The 13,530-nt window shown below is 35.8% G+C and overlaps 1 long non-coding RNA gene across 1 annotated transcript; it reads right to left on the reverse strand.

The window, feature by feature from the left end:
- Window positions 1–264: 264 nt before the first annotated feature.
- LOC148566480 (uncharacterized) lies at window positions 265–2,917 on the reverse strand. Its single transcript, XR_015881216.1, has 7 exons — window positions 2,725–2,917; window positions 2,638–2,671; window positions 2,459–2,504; window positions 2,088–2,345; window positions 1,357–2,008; window positions 1,130–1,195; window positions 265–547 (listed from the first exon to the last, which is right to left on the reverse strand). It is a non-coding gene; the product is annotated as an uncharacterized LOC148566480 (long non-coding RNA).
- Window positions 2,918–13,530: the final 10,613 nt, after the last annotated feature.

The raw sequence follows: 13,530 nt of genomic DNA on the forward strand, positions 1-13,530 counted from the left end.
ATGAAGTACCTCATAACAGCAATGGATATGAAGTTCCTTTAAATTCCTACAGCCAATAGGTATACCAAATATAGCACCATCCCCAAGGCTTGAGTAATCTTCCTGTTGAAGAGTTTATAGGAACTTGCATCCTTCTCCATCCTGAAGAAGACCAACATCAATAATTCTTTGATAGTAAAATAATGCCAACTCAATAAGACGTCTGCCGATAGAAAGCTGAGCTTAGCACCACAAACGATAAATAAACAGAGAAACACACATAGCAAGCAATGAAAAACTTGACCAAATGTAAATATAAAGAGGCCAAACATGTGTCCCATGCTTCCTTATGTTGCCTATTTATTGAATGGTTAATTCATTCCTTATTTTACATACATACTGGCAAGATCCTTCCATGGATTCTAGTCCCAAACCTCGAATGTTGTGGCATCCATTGACTTCAAGATGTGCAAGTTCCTTGCATCCGGTAGCAATTGCTTCCAAACCCTTGTGACTTAATATTAGATTTCTTAACTTCTTGCATCCATTACCAATAGCAAACAAACCCCTGAAATTAACCATTATTCAAAGAAAGGATATCACTAACTAAAGCAGAAAAAAATGATAGAATTCTTGACAGAATCCAAAATTTAACAATCGGAAATGTGAGGAACGATTGTGCAATTGCATGCAACACTTAAGGGTCATGCAAATGGAGCTAAATAAACAATACAACTAAGCTTATCTCACTAAATGTGCTTGAATAGTATCAAAGCAGTATCAACATTATAAATAACATGTTAAATCATATAATGATTGGTTGCATGATAATAGTTGAAAGACACAAAGCATCATATGGTACATGCAACATGGTTAATAATTTAATAAAAAATAGCAGCATTCGTTTACATATATGGTGCATTCTTTCTAATTTACAATCCTCGGGATCTGATCATTCTTGCTTATATTTTCATTCTTGACTATCTGGTTAAAAACAAAACCAGAAAACTTATTGTCTCCACTTCCTTTATATTTTCCATTAGAGTAATAACTAAGAATGCAAGTCAGAACATAGGGTAGAAAAGGAACATTCCAAAATTCTAAAGAGAAATGATATATTAGCAATACAAAATTTATGTCAAAGAGATACATCTTGTAATGATGATAGCAGTGACTGCATATTGGTTTTTTGTTTTCCTGCAGCTCATCTCTTTATCTGAACATCCATACAATCACTTAGGTTCTCTGCCAAATCAAAATCAAGTCTCACAAAAAAAATTATCATCAACTACAAACCCAATCAATTAGTGAGACTTTAAGTAATAAGCCAAACTGAAAGTGTGACCCATAAATCTTACAATGACAAAAATAAAATACCTATAAAATACATAATAAATCATCAATAGTTTACTTCATTAGCAAGCTTCAAATACGATATACCCTTGTAAAAATTTCAGATTCATCATTCATCTAATGCATTTGGTCCCTAAAATTTTAAACACATTATATAAAACTAAGAGACATGAATCATAAGATAGTACTTACAATAACAACAACAACAATAATAATAATATTAATTTCATTTTATTTACCCAAAAAAAGAAAGATTAAATATAACTAAGTGCTAGTATCCATGTAAAAAGTAGCTTCACGTGAGTAATTTTGTATTAACGATTGATGATTATCTTTGGCTCTTTTGGAGCTTATAAGAACAAAAGGAACTCCCATTTTGAAGCAGAAGTGAGGTAGGCGTTGTGCATACAAAAGCAATTATACACAAAAATGCATTACGAACCATAAAGCTATCACAAATACTAACTGATGAGTGACTTCAACATCCATTCACGCTTGAAAATGTAATGCAAACCAAAAGGTAGACCACCGGAGAAACCCTCAACTCTACCCTTCCAATCACTCAAAACCCGTGACTCATTGCCCTAACGTAGTGGAGGATGCCGCAAAGAGCAAGAAAACTAAGGAAACCTTAGCAGGGGCATTCCTTGCAACTTGCAAGGTCTAACTGCATCTTCTGCAATCGAAAGAGGAAAATTTGCAACGTTGAGGAACATATTGGAAAGAAAAAAACGAAGAAGAAATTAGAGTATTACCTAGTAAGGTAGAGCATCAGAGAACTGCTCGAGGCGAAGGTACATCTCACCAAGGGATTGGCAGGTAGGGAGCAAGTCATTTCCCAGCAAGTATTTTAGCAGAACTTCGTAATCGATTCGGATTCAGAGCCATTTGAAGGCTTCGACGTATCTCTTCTGTTCCTGTGAATGTCGCCAATGACGTTGACCCAACGCACCTCCTTGCGGCGATTATCTGAGCCCTAGCGCTCCGGTATGCACTTCCTTCAGCTCTGAGTCCTGGAACGGCATCACTAAATGACTCAGAAAGGTTGTCCGGTGATAAAGATATCTGAGACGATGAAGAATAAGAAAAGAACAGAAAAATAGAATCAGATAAAGAAGAAAAGAACCCTTCATTCTCTTGCTCATATGCTATTCCTTGATCTATTGACGACCCTGAAAAGATGCCAGCACACATTATTAAGCACAAAGCAAGATGTTAGATATGGCATGAAATTAAAGAGGGATCATTGAAATATAGATTCAAAAAAATAGAATACAAAAAATGAGGTGAAAATCGGTAACATACCGTCGCTGGTAGGAGAAGGAGCAGTGGGTGGCTTCTGGGTTTGAATAGAAGTTTGAGAAGGAAAAGGCGACAATGAGAGTGGCAAGCATGGGTTTGAATAGAAGTTTGAAAAGGAAAGGGCGACAATGAGAGTGGCAAGCATGATATCTGAAGAAGAAGAGAGAAACAGAAATAGATAATGGAAAAAAAACTGAAGAAGATGAAAAAGATAGAAGTGGTGAAATTGAAGAAGAAGAAAGAGGAGCCGAAGAGAAAAATAAAAACAAAAACAAAAATAATTGATGGAATATTATTCTTTTCTAATTTTTAACTTTGAATTCAAACTTTGAAATATGAAATTTAGGGCAATGTTAATGTTAAATAATGACATTATGTACATGAATGATAAATCTATGAGAGAGAATATGGCAAGAAGGGTATAAACGCCGGCACAAACGCCGTCGAACCTGTCTCTGCATCTGCCTCCTCCTTGGTTGCATACCTTGACCCATTCCACAATTTGCTTTAGCATGCATGACCATCATCACATCCTCCCCCTTATTCACCACCGTGATAAACTCCACGGTGACCAGTCAGACCCATGCTGCCTTATACTCCTCCACCATCATAGTCGACGTCGCCACCGCTTTTACCTTCGTAACCCTTATCACCACCGCTGCCGTCCCTTCCACCGCGACGACTTCCCTGAAGGTTGGAGCCGTCGGGTACAATGACAGCAACTGCCTTCAAACTCTATAATCTCCACCTTCAGGGGAGATTAGGAACAAAAAGAACTGAAGAAGAAGAAGAAGAAACCGAAAAATAATATCAGTGAACGGAGATACGAACTGAAGAGGAAGAGGAACCAAATATGATGATGAAAAAGAAGGAGAAAGAAAAATAGCAATTGAGACTAGAGGGAGAATGCAAATGATGGGTATGAATATCTTTTTCAATTTTGATTCTGAATTCAAAATTCAAAAATTGAATTTTTGTGCCCAATTGTTGTATTGTGGCAAGTGACAACAATGACACGGGATGGGAGAGATGAGGTTCATGTAAGAGGAAGGAATGATTGAAAATGAATCTGGAGCATGCCATGTTGGATTTTCACTACCGAAAAAACCTTGTTTTAAAGGATAGGATAGGATAGGATTATAGGATAGGATAGGATGAGGTGGCATTGGTGTTTACTTTTGGATGAAGAACAAATAAAGAAAAAGATAAATCTCAGAGAGTATTATTATACATCTAATACAATTCTTCTAATAGAGGGTTTCAAGTTAGTGGAATTTCACGCTGTCAATGCTCTCAGCTATGGAGGTACTATTTATGATATGTCCATTGTTAGAAATAAGAGACCAAACTAAAGAAAGTGTTTTGTGTATATTCAGTCTGATGAAAAGTACAATATACAAGGGGTATTTATAGGTGCTAAATGAATCAAAGTAATAAAGGCATAGAATCCTATAATTAATATACAGATATGCTATATAAATATAAACAATACTAATTGATCTAAATTGATTCTAATGATTCTCTAACATCCCCCCTCAAACTCAAGTGGGAGCTAAGGATACCCGCTTGAGTTTGGATAACAAAGTCTGAAAACGAGTCGGGTGATGAGCTTTCGTGAAGATATCAGTAGTCTGATCCAGTGTTCCAATAGTAATGAGACGAACAGCATAAATAAGGATACGTTGCCGAACAAAGTGACAATCAATTTCAATGTGTTTGGTGCGTTCATGAAACACATCATTATGTGCAATCTGAATAGCACTGCGATTATCACAAAAAATATCAGTAGGAGACGATTGAGGAGCACCCAGATCTTCGAGAAGCCAATGAACCGAGATAACCTTAGCAGTGGTGTCAGCGAGGGCACGGTATTCAGCTTCTGTGCTTGAGCGAACAGTGAACGTTTTCTTCTTAGCACGCCAAGAAATGAGAATGTCGCCAAGAAACAAACAGTAACCAGTAGTAGAATAACGATCAGTGGGATCACCAGCCCAATTAGCATTGGAGTAAGCCTAAAGAGACAAAGAGGAATGGGCAAAAAAATAAAGGCCATGAAATATAGTGCCTTTGATGTAGCGAAGAATGTGAAGAACTGCCGCATAGTGAGTAGTACGAGGAGCTGACAAGAACTGGCTAAGTACATGAACCGGATAGGCGATGTCTGGTCGGGTGACAGTCAAGTAGACGAGACCCCCAACTAACTGTCGATAGAGAGTCGGATTATCCAAAATAGTGCCATCCATAGGGGTAAATCGAACATTAGGCTCAAGAGGAGTAGACTCAGTGTGACTATCTGTAATCCTAACACGAGCAAGAAGATCTGAAGCATACTTAGCCTATGATAGATAGATGCCATCATCGGTGGAGATGACCTCGAGACCAAGAAAATAGCTGAGAGAACCAAGATCTTTCATCTCAAAGGTATGGTGAAGTGAGGCATTGAGATCAGAGATACCATCAACATCATCTCTAATAATGATCATGTCATCAACATACAAAAGTAGAAGAACAACTCCACGTTCTCTTTTACGAATGAAGAGGGCATTCTCATGAGGGCTAGAAGTAAAACCAAGACTACATATGGTAGTGCTAAACTTGTCAAACCATTCACGAGGAGCTTGCTTAAGTCCATAAAGTGCCTTGCGAAGGAGACAAAACTTACTAGCAGGACAAGGATATCCCGGAGGTGGTCTCATATAGACTCTCTTTTTCAAACCCCATTAAGAAATGCATTCTTCACATCCATCTTACTGAGAGACCATTTTTTAACCGCGGCAATGACAAGAAGAGCTCTAACAGACATAAGACGAGTGACAGGAGCAAAAGTCTCTTCATAATCAATACCATACTCTTGCGTACAACCTTGAGCAACCAGGCGGGACTTATAACGGTCAATAGATCCATCAGAGCGAGTCTTGATCTTGTATACCCATCTACTGCCCACAACTTCCTGATCAGAAGAAGGATCAACCAAATCCTAAGTGTGTGCTTTTTCAAGTGCCTGTATTTCTTCCTGCATTGCTTGTTGCCAATTTGGATTTGTGGAGGCTTCTCTGAATGACTTAGGTTCATGTTGATAAAGGATAGTAGAAAAACAATGATAATCAAGAAGATGAGGAGGAGGATTCCTTACCCTAGAAGAACGAGCGGGAGGAGGAGGCATCACGGTAGAAGCATGATCATCGTCCGGTTTGGAATCATCGGGAGATGGAGAAGGCGGAAGAATAGGAGGCTGTGGAGGGTCACTCGAGATAGAATCTGTAGAATCATCACTAGGAAAAAGATCAACATTGGGGTTAGTAAACAAAGGTGATTGAGTAGTAGGAATTGACTCAAAGGATGAGAACTGAGAAAACATGTGATGCTCCCAGAAGACAACATGACGAGATATACGAATGCATTTAGAGAGAGGATCCCAACAACGATAACCCTTGTGTTCAGTGCCATAACCAAGGAAACAACACATGTGAGCTCGAGGTTGAAGTTTACTATGTTCATGAGGATGAAGAAGAACAAAACATACACAACCGAAAACTCAAAGAGAACTATAATCTGGGGAGGTATGATAAAGATGCTCAAAGGGAGTAACATTACCAAGAACAGAAGAAGGGAGTCTGTTGATAACATGAACAACAGTAAGAACAGCTTCACCCCAAGTACGCTCAGGACACGAAGAAGAAAGGAGCATTGCACGGACGGAGTCAAGAATGTGACGGTGTTTGCGTTCAGCTCTACCATTTTGTTGAGACATACCAGGACAAGAAAACTCAAACAAAGTACCCTGTTTTGCAAGAAAGGTTAAGAGTTCAGAGTCATGGTATTCCATAGCATTATCACGTCGGAAAACCTTAATGACCTTGGAAAACTGAGTTTTAATCATAGTAGCAAAGTTGATATAGATCTGAGGTAACTCATGGCGATTAGTCATCAAAGAAACCCAAGTAAAACGAGAATAATCATCAATGGAAACGACAAAGTATCAAGCTCCTCCCATAAAGGCAGTGGGAGCCGGGCCCCAAACATCAGAGTGAATGAGATCAAAAGGAGAGCAAGCAAGAGATGAATTATTGTGAAAAAATAGAGCAGGTTGTTTGGCAGTTTGGCAAGAAATGCAATCAAAAGATTCATTTGGAACCTGACCTAAAACACCCTGAGACACAAGAGGATGCAGTTTTCCTAATGAGGTGTGGGCAAGACGTTGATGCCATAAGTGAAGGGTAGAGGGAGAAGAAGCAGCACAGAGATTTGGTATAGGAGGAATATGAAGATTCTCGGGTTCAAACAACCTTCCGATCTTACGTCCAGTTCCGATGATTTGTCCCGTCCGAGGATCCTGTACACAACAACCAGAAACGGAAAAAGTGACTTCAAAACCCAGATCAACAAGTTGACCAACAGAAATAAGATTAAAGTTTAATTTAGGAATATAATAAGTATCAGGAAGAATAAGAGTTGACTGAGATATAGAACCCTTGTGTGTTGCGTGCAAGAGGGAGCCATTTGCAGTATTGACAGAAGGTCCATTTGTAGTGGTAGACAGGGACGAGAAACTATTACACAACGGAGACGTGATTAAAGCAACCCGAGTCAAAGTACCATTTAGAATTACCTGGAAGGGTCGAAAAAGCAACAGGGGTATTACCAGAAATGGAGAGAAGACGCTGAAGAAGAGATGCAATATCAGATAGAGAGACAGGAGACATGTTGAGTGGATCAGGACGTGGTGGGCGAGTAGGGCATGCAGTAATTAAATGTCCCAAGAGCTTGCAGTAATAGCAGAATAGCTGTGAACAATGGTAGCTAATATGACCTTTCTGGTGGCATGTGCGACATTCAACAGAAGGACAGTCGGAGAAGAGGTGCCCAGAACGGTTACACTTTCGACAGAATTTATTCTTTCTGTCTCTGGCAGCAAAAACATCTGACTTTTCTATAATAGTAGTCACATAGATCAAGGAGAGGAGAGAAAACTGCAATTTTAGAGCAGAAAATGAGAAAACGGATGGCAAAATTGGAAAGAGCTCACCAAAAAACCTCAGGGAGGGTCCCACTGTCGAACACGTCAGCGGCCACGTCAGCTGCTTTGTCAGCTGAGCAAGACACGTGGCAACACGCGACAGGAGGAGGAGATGCGTCAGCGCTGACGTGAGCACGGAGCTGGCAGCGGGTCGGATAATGCGGGTCGGTCCGAGTCGGGCCGGACGCGAGCTGGGCGGATCTGCATGGGTGCTAGCGACGACACGTGGCGCTGTCTGGGACCGTTGATCCTGGGCGTGGATCCAATGGTTCTGGATGGCGTCTGAGGAGAGAGAACCTGAAGCGGTGACCGAACTTCTGGCGGCGCGTGAGGGCGCGTCCAGCGGCGAGGTTGGCAGCGTTCGAAAGCTTGCAACAAATAGAAGATGAAGGTGGCGGCGGTGACGAAGAAAGGCGTCGGGAAGAAGTCAAAAACGGAGAACAAAGTACTGCCGGTGAAACAAGATAACGGAGGTAGAAACTAATTGTTTCTGAAAAAAGAATAACCTAAGCTCTTGATACCATGTTAGAAACAAGAGACCAAACTAAAGAAAGTGTTTTGTGTATATTTAGTCTGATGAAAAGTACACTATACAAGGGGTATTTATAGATGCTAAATGAATCAAAGTAATAAAGGCATAGAATCCTATAATTAATATACAGATATGCTATATAAATATAAACGATACTAATTGATCTAAATTGATTCTAATGATTCTCTAACATCCATCATCATTCACATGGCATGCAATGATTCATACATACACAAACATTAGTTAATTGGTTCATTTCATATTTTTATGCCTTCTGTTTTTATGCTTAGTTATGCTTCATTTCATAGTTTTATGCCTTCTTTTTTTATGCTTGGTTATGCTTTAGAGTCTTTTTCTAGAAGATACTTCAATGTATTCTTCCTTTCTAACAATTTTTTCCCTTTATTTCTCCCGCTCTTAATTTTGACTGACCAGAAATCACAAAAAATCCTGAAATTTAAAATTTTTTGAAATTCAAATTAACCTATATGTCATATTCTCCAATTCTTCAACTCTCTAAATCTTCCTTTCTTCTATTACGAGCTTGATATTAAAGAAGGAAGAAGGTAGAGAACAGAATCCATGGACGCACAAGACTGTTGATGCCGCCGCACCTCATGGCTCCAACGTTCAGTGGAATCGTGGTGATTAAAGAGACAGCAACGGTGGTGGTAGGGGTTATGGCGGTGGATGAGGTGGGACCGCTATGGTGGTGGAGGAGGCTTGGTGGTGGTGGTTGCAATGGTCACGATAGAGTTCGTGGTGGTTGTTAATGTGGTGGTGGTTGGTACGGAGGAGGAAGAAGAGAGTAGATCAAAGAACGAATTGAGCGGCAGGCACAGAGAGCACATGCAGCGAGACTAAGAAAGCAGAGAGCACAGCAGCAGCGACAAGAACATAGCGGTGAGATCTAACCGGCAGCCAATCCAGGTTTGCATGTTCTTTTTTTATTCATTTCAAATTTTTCAAATATGATTCATAATACGGAGACATATCTCACATTCTTCTTCATGCCTTATTTCATCACTTTCCGACGATTCAGCTGCGGGTTCCGTAATTTTCAGCAGCTTTATGTGATCTTTTCTGTGAAGCATATTATGCTACTTCCGCAACGCAAAATCGCTCATCTCCCCTCAAAGATATCATACTATACAGTATCCAGGTGAATTTTTATCCAATTGCTACTTTTTCACACTTTTTTTTTTTACTTTTTTTTTATATTGATCTGAAGAAACTATTTTAGTGCCTCCATGAATAATGAGAACATGGGCTTCCACGCAAGTTAGTAATGTATTTCTTTTCAAATAATATTCTCTTAATTGTTTTACCTTTTTTTTTTTGCAATTTACCAAATCATTTGTAATTGTGGTTTCCATTATTCATAATCTACTTGAAGAATCTTTATGTCAACATTTTTTATTGGATGAAAATTTCCTTTGTCAACACATTGATATTATATCTGTGATTTGTTTTTTTTTTACTCATCACTAACATATCAGTATATTGCTATTTCTTCAATGATATTAATATGTAGTTGAATTCTCTCAAAGGAAACAACAAATTTTGTCAGAAGCTGTGTATTTTGTTCAATGGGTCATCCTTTTCAGTAAGTTGTGTTTTTCTATTTGTTTTATACTGCTAACTTTCAGTTATTTAAAATTTAAATTTTGAATTTAAAATTGAATTGAAAAGAAGAGATTCATTTTTACCCCTTATAAAATTATGAAAGATGATTTTTTTCTCTTTTGTTTTTTCAATTCTTCTCCTCACTCTTCCTCTTTTGAAATTCCCATTTTTTCATTTTCCATTTCATCCTTTTCCATCTCATAATGTTTCTTCTTCTTTTTGATTTCGCACAAAAATACAGAACCAAACCTTGAGTTTCAGTTCAATTTTAGTTCCACAAAAGGCTCAACCACAGAAGAAACAAACTGGTACATATATACTAACTCCTCTTCTTTGGATCTCTCTTTTAAGTTGGTGATAGTTAATGGAGTATACTTCGAGCTTTATTTATTATTTTTATTTTTTCGTTCGAATTAGTTTTGAGACAGATTCCCATACCAGAGAGTTTTGATTCCCTCACCTTTCTCTTTGAAATTTCCGCACACAGAAAGTTTATGTATAACAGGTGTGGATTTGGTTTAGTATAATTCGGTCTCAACGCAAAAATTCTCGAATAACGATTCTCTATTTTTCTGCTTCCTTTGCTTATTCAACTTTTTGATCGACTCATTCCTTGGTTCCATTTTCTGATTTCCGCTCTTCCCAAATAATGTTCAAGTTGTATTCTTTCACGTGTTTATTGTTAAAACAAGGTGAGATTTCATTTGGATTTTGTTTAGGATAATCAAGAATGCAGGGTCGAAGGACTAGAACACGATACCGTTGCTCTTTGTTCTGGATTCTTCATGCACTCATTAAATCCAATGAAATATATATATAATCAAGCTCTTCCTATTTTCGATACCATGTAATCGAGCTCTTTGAATTAAATTTTTTTGTTCTCTATTTATTTTTATTATCATTTTTCTTCTTTTCTCTGAGATTTCAAATTTTCAATGCTGTTTACTGTTCTGATCGGCTTATGTTTCCTTGAAATCCGAGGTTGGAAAAGCTGGTGGTGTCAGATAGAAGTCCATGTCCGATGCTATGAACAAAGCAAACATGTTCTCTGATTCTTTTATTATTCTTCTTTCTTCGGATAACAATTATTTCCAATTTTTTTGTTGTTGTTTTAGGATTTATTCTCTAATTCATTATATTATCATTTTTCAGGAAAAAAAGCTTCATACCAAGCAAATGCTGGAGAACTGACTAGCATATGAGGACGATATAAGGGCCTACAACAAAGAATTGGTAATTACTTTAACTCAATATTTTTATTCTCTCTTATATTGTGATTCATACTAATTTTATGGTTGAGCTCTTAATGTTTTAGAATGAGGGTGGAGATTCTAATAAGTCAAAATCTATGGTGAATGACGATTATAATGATGAAGAGGTGATGAAGCTTTGTAATTTATTTTCAATTGTGAAATAGATTCTGACAGTAGTTGTTATTGTTTGTTAACGGGTTTGAAATGTTCTTATTTATTTTAGAGGATGAGTGAAGTAGTTGCTATGGTGAAAGAAGAGGCCTTGAAGTGGGAGGAAATAATTTCATTCATCATCAATCTTCATATAGTTTTGGGAGTTGATTGACAATACAGTTTGATCATCTTAATTTTATTTTACCTCAACTTTATTTATTTTTAACTTTAAAAGAGATTTAGTCTATATGTCAAATAAGGTTTATAATTCATATTAATTGTTATACTTAGGAGTACTAAATTTTCTTAGGATACTATTGAAAGGAATTTTTGGCAAACTAATTTTACTAATTAATTCTTTTTTATTTAGTCCTCTTTTTTATGAAACTTTTTACTTGTACGTTTATTCTGTTTTTGGATTTGAAGAGTCAAAGAAAGGCTTTATATCAATACTTCATAATTATTTTATTTTTGGGACATGTGATTAACTGTCGAAACTTATATTTCATTATTAAAATGAAAAGAATAAGTTGATTGGTATTGGAGATTAAGAGAAGCAAATTTTTAAATTCAAAAGAATTATTTTAGGATGGATGTAAAAGAGGAAAAAAAAATATTTTAGTTGTTTCTCAAACATGAAAATGGCATATTCATAGAGCTTGTTTGGATGAGTTTCTAAGAAAAGATCTTATGGAAAAGTAAAAGTAATTTTATGGTTGGGTATCTCATGCAAAAAGATTTTTTTATCTATCAATTATGTTTGGGTATAACAATATAAAAGTATTTTTTTATTTATTTATTAGATGAAAAACATCTTTTTTTTAAGAGAAAAAGATCTTTTAAAAAAGATGTAAATTACAGCTTCTCAAAAAAAGATCTTTTTTTAATTTTTCTAGTGCTTTTACTTTTACTACTAGAAATTTGCCAAACACGCTAAAAAATAAAAAAATAATCTTTTTTTATTAAAAAAAGATCTTTTTTTATCAAAATAATGGCGCCCAAACAAGCACATAATATTAATAATAGATGTGATGAAACTATGTGCAATTGATAGTTTTCAACTCTCTATCCAGATAATCAAATAAATTATCATAATGTGATGATAAATATTTGATGAGATGAATTGTTTATTTTGTGATAAATTTTTTAGCTTCTATTTTTTTACAATTTTTTTTATTATAGTAATTAATGATGAACATAACTTACATTATGTGTTTATGGTTGCATATATTTATTTATGAAAATATTATTCTTTCTATTACTGTAATATATATGATATATCATCTCTTTAATAAACTATTGTTGGTCTAGCAAATAACGCAAATACTATTTGTTGTTATATTTGTTTCGTCCAGAATCAAATTCAAAAGAAGACTGCTTAGGGAATAATATTATACTTTGTTATTTTCATGGAGGTTTTTAATAATGTTTTATGATTCTATGTTCTTTATATTTTGATGGTGAATGAAATTATTGCACTATGTCATTCAGTGATTGTTACGAGATCGAATACAATTTTTTTGTTTAAAGCTAGATCATTTATATTCATTAATTAGTTTTGCATAGAAAATAATTGTATGTAGTTATTTTGTTCATACCCGCACAGGTCCTACTCTAGTTAGTTATTTTTAAACCATTCCCTAAATAAAGAAAAATAGATTAATAGGCAATTAGTCTATAGTTGCTTAAACCAAAGCTTAGTATAATGGCAGAACTTACATGTTCTGCAATGTAACAGACTAACGTTACTTTGAACTAATATGAATTTTTAATAGTATATTATATTGTATGAGCACTAATGTTAAAATAATTATGTCATTATGTCTACATTTTAGTTCAAAACTAGTTTTGCTATCCTTGTGGTGCACAAAATAAATGTGCAAATAATTTACTATTCAAGAATAAAATATAAAATTTAAGAAGTATAAATGAAGTAATGCTCACTTTGGTGAGTCCATGACTTCTGAAAATAAAAAATTGGTCATTAAAAGAGTCCATGGAAATGGTTGCCATTTGCCATTTCCGATCGATTTAGAGTTTGATTTACTAATTTTTAGGTCAAATCAGTTAGACTGGTCTGAGTTTGATAACCATACATGAAAGTTGCTTCCTAATAAAACGAAAAGAGTACATAAAGAGTACACAAAGATAATAAAATTGTGAAAGAATAATAAAAGAAAAGAAATATTAAAGAAATTTTATTGTGAGGAGCTCTGATATCATAATAAAGCAGAAAGAATACATAAAGAATACGCAAAGATAAGATAAATTATGGTGAAACTTCTTAAATTTCGCTATTAAACATTTGAACTTAT

The sequence above is a fragment of the Arachis ipaensis genome, chromosome B4 (genome assembly GCF_059453495.1).
Source record: "Arachis ipaensis isolate K30076 ecotype BB chromosome B4, ASM5945349v1, whole genome shotgun sequence".
Lineage (NCBI taxonomy): Eukaryota > Viridiplantae > Streptophyta > Magnoliopsida > Fabales > Fabaceae > Arachis > Arachis ipaensis.